Source organism: Alosa pseudoharengus, unplaced genomic scaffold, assembly GCF_046254945.1.
Source record: "Alosa pseudoharengus isolate Yale_2024_CS ecotype anadromous, Long Island Sound unplaced genomic scaffold, YU_APseudo_1.1 YU_APseudo_1.1_scf_3, whole genome shotgun sequence".
NCBI lineage: Eukaryota > Metazoa > Chordata > Actinopteri > Clupeiformes > Clupeidae > Alosa > Alosa pseudoharengus.
This window is the reverse complement of record NW_027468718.1, coordinates 1575272-1582771: the sequence shown is the minus strand read 5'-3', so window position 1 is coordinate 1582771 and position 7500 is coordinate 1575272. Positions and strand designations below refer to the sequence as shown.

At 41.5% G+C, this 7500-nt stretch overlaps 1 protein-coding gene across 1 annotated transcript in view; it reads left to right on the top strand.

The window, feature by feature from the left end:
• Nucleotides 1-7500, top strand: part of LOC143100010 (interleukin-1 receptor type 2-like) — a 32204-nt gene that overhangs the window by 19533 nt on the left and 5171 nt on the right. The window lies entirely within an intron of this gene.

Sequence of the window (7500 nt, the reverse complement as noted above, 5' to 3'; positions counted from 1 at the left end):
CGATATTGTTAACATTTATTTTGTATTTGGCCTTCATCATATATGACAAAAGCCCAACGTTGGAGACCGTGTAGACATTTGCTTCAATTTCAAAACCGGATTACTCGCGAACGGCTATAACTTGTATAAGGGAATGCTTTACACCTTTGCGTTCGGTAAGTTCTGCTGTTTATTCTGATACGGTTTGTAATTTCTTTGAATGAAAAGTTTGTGAGATATTCATTCACGACGAATGGGTGTGGAGATGTCCGTCTGTCTGCCTCATAGGTCTAAATAGCAGCGTGTCGCGGGCCGGATTAAAATAAGAGAACTATTTAGGCCTACGTGAGAATATTAGCCTGTGAAGATATAACGCAGATCCACAGATCTCACTAGATTTATGTCTATGCAGTCATCCTGAAATAATCAAGCAGTGGCACATGAAAGCATAGTGACAGTTTCTTAATGGTAGTGAAGTGAAAGTGAAGCGCTGCACCAGTGCTGCTATGCTGCGGTGGCGGCTCACTATGAGTTGTAGAACTTCAAATCAGCGCGATTTACCCTTATAGGCTGGTAACGTTAGGCTACATGATCCCTACAGACACTTTCTTATTTTTAACCGTCAATAAGTATGAAAATTAGACCGGATCTGACTATTTGTGGTACGCTAGCTCTACCCGCCACAGTGGCTGGTAAGTTGACCAAATTCACCCGCCAGCGCACAAAACTACCCGCATTTGGCGGGGGGCGGGTGGTTAATTTCCATCCCTGATGCACACACACACACACATGCACACACACACACACACATGCACACACACATGCACACACACACACACATGCACACACACATGCACACACACACACACACACATGCGCACACACACACATGCACACACACACACACACACATACACATGCACACACACATGCACACACACACACACACACATGCACACACACATGCACACACACACACACATGCGCACACACACACACACACATGCACACACACACATGCACACACACATGCACACGCACACACACACATGCACACACACACACACACAAGCACACACACATGCACACACACACACACACACACAGGCACATGCACACACACACACACATGCGCACACACATGCACACACACACGCACACACACACACACAGGCACATGCACACACACACAGGGGTGATCCTAGGAATGGGAGAATGCAGAGCTTAGCTTCACTTAGCTTAGCTTTCACTTGAAGATTCAGTTGAAGGTTCAGGAAGAAGTTGCTGGAGCCTGTTGTCTTTGGCTATAAGGCAGCTAATCAGTATAAAGCTAAACAGTGTAAATTAAAACCTAAGGTAGCTAATCAGTGTAAAGCTAATCAGTATGAAGCTAAACAGTATAAAGCTAATCAGTGTAAAGCTAATCAGTGTAAAGCTAATCAGAGTAGTATAAAGCTAATCAGTGTAAAGCTAATCAGTGTAAAGCTAAACAGTATAAAACTAATCAGTGTAAAGATAATCAGTGTAAAGCTAAACAGTGTAAAGTAAAACCTAAGGCAGCTAATCAGTGTAAAGCTAAACAGCAGGGCTTAATTTGAGCCGGAACACGCCGGAACATGTTCCGGCACCTCCGACGTTGGATCCGGAACCTTTTTTATTGGATCCGTCAACTCTTACGTCAATATAAAAAATAAATCGCCTAAATGAAAAATAAATAAATTACTGTGTGTGTAGTGTTCAATGTTGATATCTTTCTTATTAGTCTTTAGAAATAGGGGAAAGACCAAACAGGATACAAGCTAATCGAGGATTTGAAAGTGCTTTATCCACAATATTGGTCACAGGAGGGTGACGCGCTGTTCGGGGAGACAGAAGTTGAGACGCTCTGCCAGCAGTTTTGCATCGATAGCACGCTAGACGTCATCATCTCTACCATCTCCTCCCCATTTGCCTTGTCGTTCCGCCGCTTGCCTGGTTCAACCCCTTTCCTTACATGAGGTCATGGATTTCTACAGGACATAGGTGTAGAGAAAGAAGCAGGTTAGTGGAGGCCGGGGGTCGCAATTTGTGTTGCAAGTTCTGAAGTTAATAAACATTGCTCTGGTGTACACACCGCGTTGTTTAGTTTTTTTTAGTCAGAGCTATACGCAGGTTTTTTTGTTGTTGGTCCGTAACCTCAAATCCCTGTTTTGAGTCGCTGGATCCAACCATAGACTAGAGCCCGACCGATAAAGGATTTTGAAGGCCGATAACACACGCACACTCAAACATTTAGGAGTGACCTTTATCTTGTTTAATGATAATACAAATGATGATGATAGTAATAATGTCATCATAAGTCTTAGTTCAAAGTTATATTTATGAAGCTTACTAAGTCTTTTAATACTGGTAACTTTGATTTGGTTGTTGTTATTATGTTTTTGTTCAAAAGACTAAGTTTCATATCTTAAGTTTCCAGTTTTATACATTTTATTTATCAGAACTTTAATATATTTCTATGTTCCTCTGTTCCACTGTGATAATATTATTTAAAAATAAAAGTTTGTTTTTGAAATGCATTATCATATTATTTTAGTCAATACTCATAAATAACTACAAATAACTAGTTAGGGAAATCTGTTAATGTTTTGTTGCGCGTTTCTGAAAAAAAAATAATATATATATCGGCCGATATATCGGAATATCGGATTTTTAAATCAACAAATATTAGCAAAATAAACCTTTCAATGGGAGGGCACCGCGTCAAATTGAACGGTCCCCCCAGTACTGCGCAGACTCACACATAACTTTGTGACATTAGCCATCGAACTGAATCTTGTAACTCATATGATAGATCTTCTTTCCACTTTTCTGACCTACGGTCAATCCATCGAAAACCTCTGAAATGATTATCGTTAGACTACCTAACGGTAAAACTACCGTTTTCATTAGGTTTACTTGCCTCTTTACCTTAACATACAATACTATTGTAGGCTACATAGCTTTGTTTGCGAGTTTCCGTGCTGGCTGGACTACGCTTCTTATCCAAACAATACGGTTATCTCCCTTCGGTGCATTAGCTTCCCTTCAACCGGACATCCTAAACATTCTTTTTACGGGAACCTAACGTTACGTACGAGGTAGTCGAGTCTTGTTTTGCCTTTTATTGTTTATGTAGATAGCACAGAAGCTACAATATCGGCACAGGATATATGCTATATGAAGTTATGGTATTTCAAAAAAATCCTAAAATGAATGGGCTTCTATGGGGGTTAGCAGAGAAGTGGTCCCTCCAGCCTCCATTGATTCTTCTACTTCCGGGAATTCGCCTGCCCCCTTGGATTCACCCCGCCTTTGCGCTCCGGCACCTCCCACTTTACAAATTAAGCACTGCTAAACAGTGTAAAGCTAATCAGTGTAAAGCTAAACCGTGTAAAGTAAAACCTAAGTCAGCTAATCAGTTTAAAGATAATCAGTATAAAGCTAATCAGTGTAAAGCTAAACAGTGTAAAGTAAAACTCAAGGCAGCTAATCAGTGTAAAGCTCAACAGTGTAAAGCTAAACAGTGTAAACTAAAACCTAAGGCAGCTAATCAGTGTAAAGCTAAACAGTGTAAAGCTAATCAGTGTAAAGTGATCAGGCAGTCTGTCGAGAGACCGGGGACGGACCATTGGTCCGACATCCCATTAGTCCGAAAATGACCCATTGAGGAGAGATACCATAAGTCCGACATACCATTAGTCCGAAAAAAAGAAGCCCATTTGTCCGACATCCCATTAGTCCGACGATACACAGTAGAGATGCATGGATGACTTGTAACCAAAAGAGCGCACCCTGTGCTATGACGTGGTCAGTTCACGTAGAGTCTAGGCAATGCAATGCATAAACATACTTAACTATGTAACAAATCGCCCTTATTCAAAAGAACTGATTGCCACTACGCATAAATAAGGTTACGGGCGGATCCAATAAGCAGGAAATCGTGCTGGTTCAATGCAGATGAAGGCCGTTTAACTTAACTTAAACTGGCAAAAGGCCTTGCCTTCCTCTAAGAGTGTATATTAGCCTACAGAAAGAAACCCAACATATGAGATTGATTCACTTTGTATTGTAATGCACGAACTCGCGGCCACTCGGCGCGCAACTGAAGGCCCGACACATAGGCCTAATTAACAACAACGTTTCACAATGCACCAACAAATACCCCCCAAAGTTCAGTGCCCAATAGTCCCGACATCAAGCAGATGATTCAAACAGTCCAAAACACAAACGTGATCCCCGGAATAGGAAAAAGTTATTGCGCTTACAGTCTGTTGAGAAGTCGTTCGCCATACGTTTGCGAAACGCAATCTCACCAAAACACGCACGTTAGGAAAAAGGATCCTTTGCTTGCTGTAATCCAATGATTTCGGAAAAGAATGATAATCCACAGCGATCGCAGATACAGAGGAAGAATCACAGTATGTTCAGCATGCAAGGCCTCTAGCGCGCGTTACTCCATACAGCCGGCTTCACACAGGTAACTCTCGGGGCGAGCGCTCTCCTCGCGCCTCCATTTAAACAAAGTGCAATAAAAGTCACTCCTACCCAAAACGCGCGTCCAACAGTCAGCTGACATCAAATGTACATACATGGCATATTAAACAGAGAGAAAATAGGCTACTAATACATATTCATACAAACAACCATGTAAAAATGTGATTTTGGCAACCTTTACAAGAATGCAAAATGAAATACAATAGCCTAATGCAATCATAACATAGCCTAATTGTGCTATAATAAACAATCACCAAAAAATGAATCTAAATAATATTACATCTAAATCTGAGTCTAAATTACAATATGGAAAATGGCACTAACACCATGGATTGGGCAGGTCGGGTAAAGAAAAAATAACTGAATTGTTAATTGCCGGTGGGTCGTGGGTTGATGAAGGAGGGTTATGCTAAGTCATTAATGACCAAAACTTCACCTTCACTGTCCTCTATGCTGTGAATGCGTCTGTGGCCATATTTTGCGTGTCTCCTCCTCATAGGCTACGTTATTTGGGATGCGCTAATTTGTGATGGGTTTTTTCGTATAGGGAAGTTTTTTAGACTGAAACACGTTTCGATGTTCGTTTGCAAAAAAAAAAGAAGTTTGTGAAATAAAGTGATTGTTTTACTTTGTAGCAGAATACTTTTTAGGGGGAAATGTAAATCTTAGCTGATTCGAGACCATATGAGGGCAAGTTGACAATGTGTAGGCTAAACGTGAGCAATATGGTCAAACGAAAAGGCCATTATCGGGTAAATATAGGCTAAGGGTAAATCTAGTAGCCTAATACAAGCTGGCCCACATTATCGAGGGAAGGGTATTTTGGGTAGGGGAACGTTCACTATGGGTAATTGTTTCAGTTAGTAGGCCTATAGCTTGACATTAGGGAGGACATTAAACTCTGTGTGATCGATTTTGTTTAATTACCAATTATGAGCTTTAATTAACTAATGAATAAATCCAGACTGCTGTCTATTTCCTAAAAACTCCGTCTGTCATTGTTTTTGTTAGACTGACGTGACGCTCTGTGTGAATAACATTATGTTTTACATGAATTTATCAACAAAGACAGGGTAGTGGGTGCGTGCGTGGCAGTTACCCGTGAGATGCGACAATTCAGCCGTGGATGTGTTTTTTTTTTTTTGCAAACGAACATCGAAGCTAACGTGTTTCAGTCTAAAACAACTTTCCTACGACAAAACCCATCACAAATGAGCGCATTCCAAATAACGTAAGAGGAGGAGACACGCACAATATGCCCCCTACGCATTCACTCACACACAGAGGAGCATAGAGAACAGCTCAACACTGACAAGTAGCGTAAATATTTTGGTCATTAATGACTTAGCACAAGCCTCCTTAAAAGTCATCCATGCATCTCTACTGTGTATCGTCGGACTAATGGGATGTCGGACAAATGGGCTTCTTTTTTTCGGACTAATGGTATGTCGGACTTATGGGATCTCTCCTCAGTGGGTCATTTTCGGACTAATGGGATGTCGGACCAATGATACGGAACCAAGAGACCTGCCCCAATAGGCGGCATTGGACCATTAAACCACACAATGATCCAAAACATACAGCCAAACAAGGCAAGAAATGGTTAACCGTGATTAATTAACATTTTAGAATGGCCCATGTTGAGAGTGTCCAGACCTCAATCCGTCTAAACAGTGAGCACAAGGCCAGAGTGATGGCAAATAATCGTTCCTGCCTCAAAACCCGGATTGCTACTAAAAAGATGCGGTCTACAGTCACTGTGGAGACATGGAGAGGCTTGGCTGGTATTATAAGAACCATTTGGAGAGCTGTGGATGCAAATAAAGATGTTTCCACTGGTTATTTAAAAAGGGTATGAATAATTGTGTTAACTATTTCTTGCCTTGTTTGGCTGCATGTTTTGGATCATTGTATGGTTTAATTAACTATGAGAAAATAAAATAAGGAACATCCCGGGCGGGGAGTGGGTGGTCGTCAGACGGGGGGTCTGGGGGTCCCCCCCCCCCAGAAACTTTTGGATTGTGGATGTGATTTCCTGCATTCTGGTGCATTTTGGACCAAGCAGCACTTGCCAACCAATCAGAAGAGTCCATAGAAAAATGCACAGAAAAAACGTTAATAATAATCTTCCAAAATTGCGATATTGAACCAGAATGAAAAATCTGAACCAGTATGAAAAATCTGCTTTAGCATCTAATCTTGCGATATTGAACCAGTATGAAAAATCTGCTTTAGCTTCTAATCAAAATACAGCGGCATTTATTTATTTCTTCCATTTATATTTATTTTGCTCCCTGGCAGCGGCCAGTAGTTGCTTGTCAGGAATTACGGCACTGTGAAACTGAGCACAGGCCATGCCGAAATTGAGGTTACCGGAGTTTTGGACGTGGCCATTGTTAACTTTTTCTCGTAAATCTCGCGCCTGTTTTTGACAGCGTTGCCACGATACATGATAAACAATTCACGAAACAACCTATTACAATGCGGAACAGCGGCATTCTAGAACCTTTGGGTGCGACGTGCGAGTGTCAGTGATCTTGACACAGACCAACAGGGACCCGCTGGCCACTGCTGCTTTGAGAAACAGTAAAGTGTCGTTTATGGTAGAGGTTTTTAGTTTTTTGTGTGTGTGTTTTTCATGGTAGTGTGTGTGCGCAGTGAGCAGTTTCTCATAAATACGGAATAAAGTGCGTTCCGTAAGGGTTCAATACGGAACACCTCTTTCAAGCTTCGGATACGGGACGAATCCGTATTATACGGAACGGTTGGCAACCCTAGGTTTAATGGTCCAATGATGCCTATTGGGGCAGGTCTCTCAGCACACTGCCTGATCTTTTCCTCCAGAGTCTTAATGTGGCCCCTTGTTTGCGTACGTGCTACCGTTTACTTTCAATTAAGATGAAACACTTCTTTTTTGGGTTCCATGTTTCTACCACATTGTCTTACAACCTTTTGGCATGTGGCAGTGTCATTTTCAGTCAGAACAGTCAGTCAAGAGAAAATCAA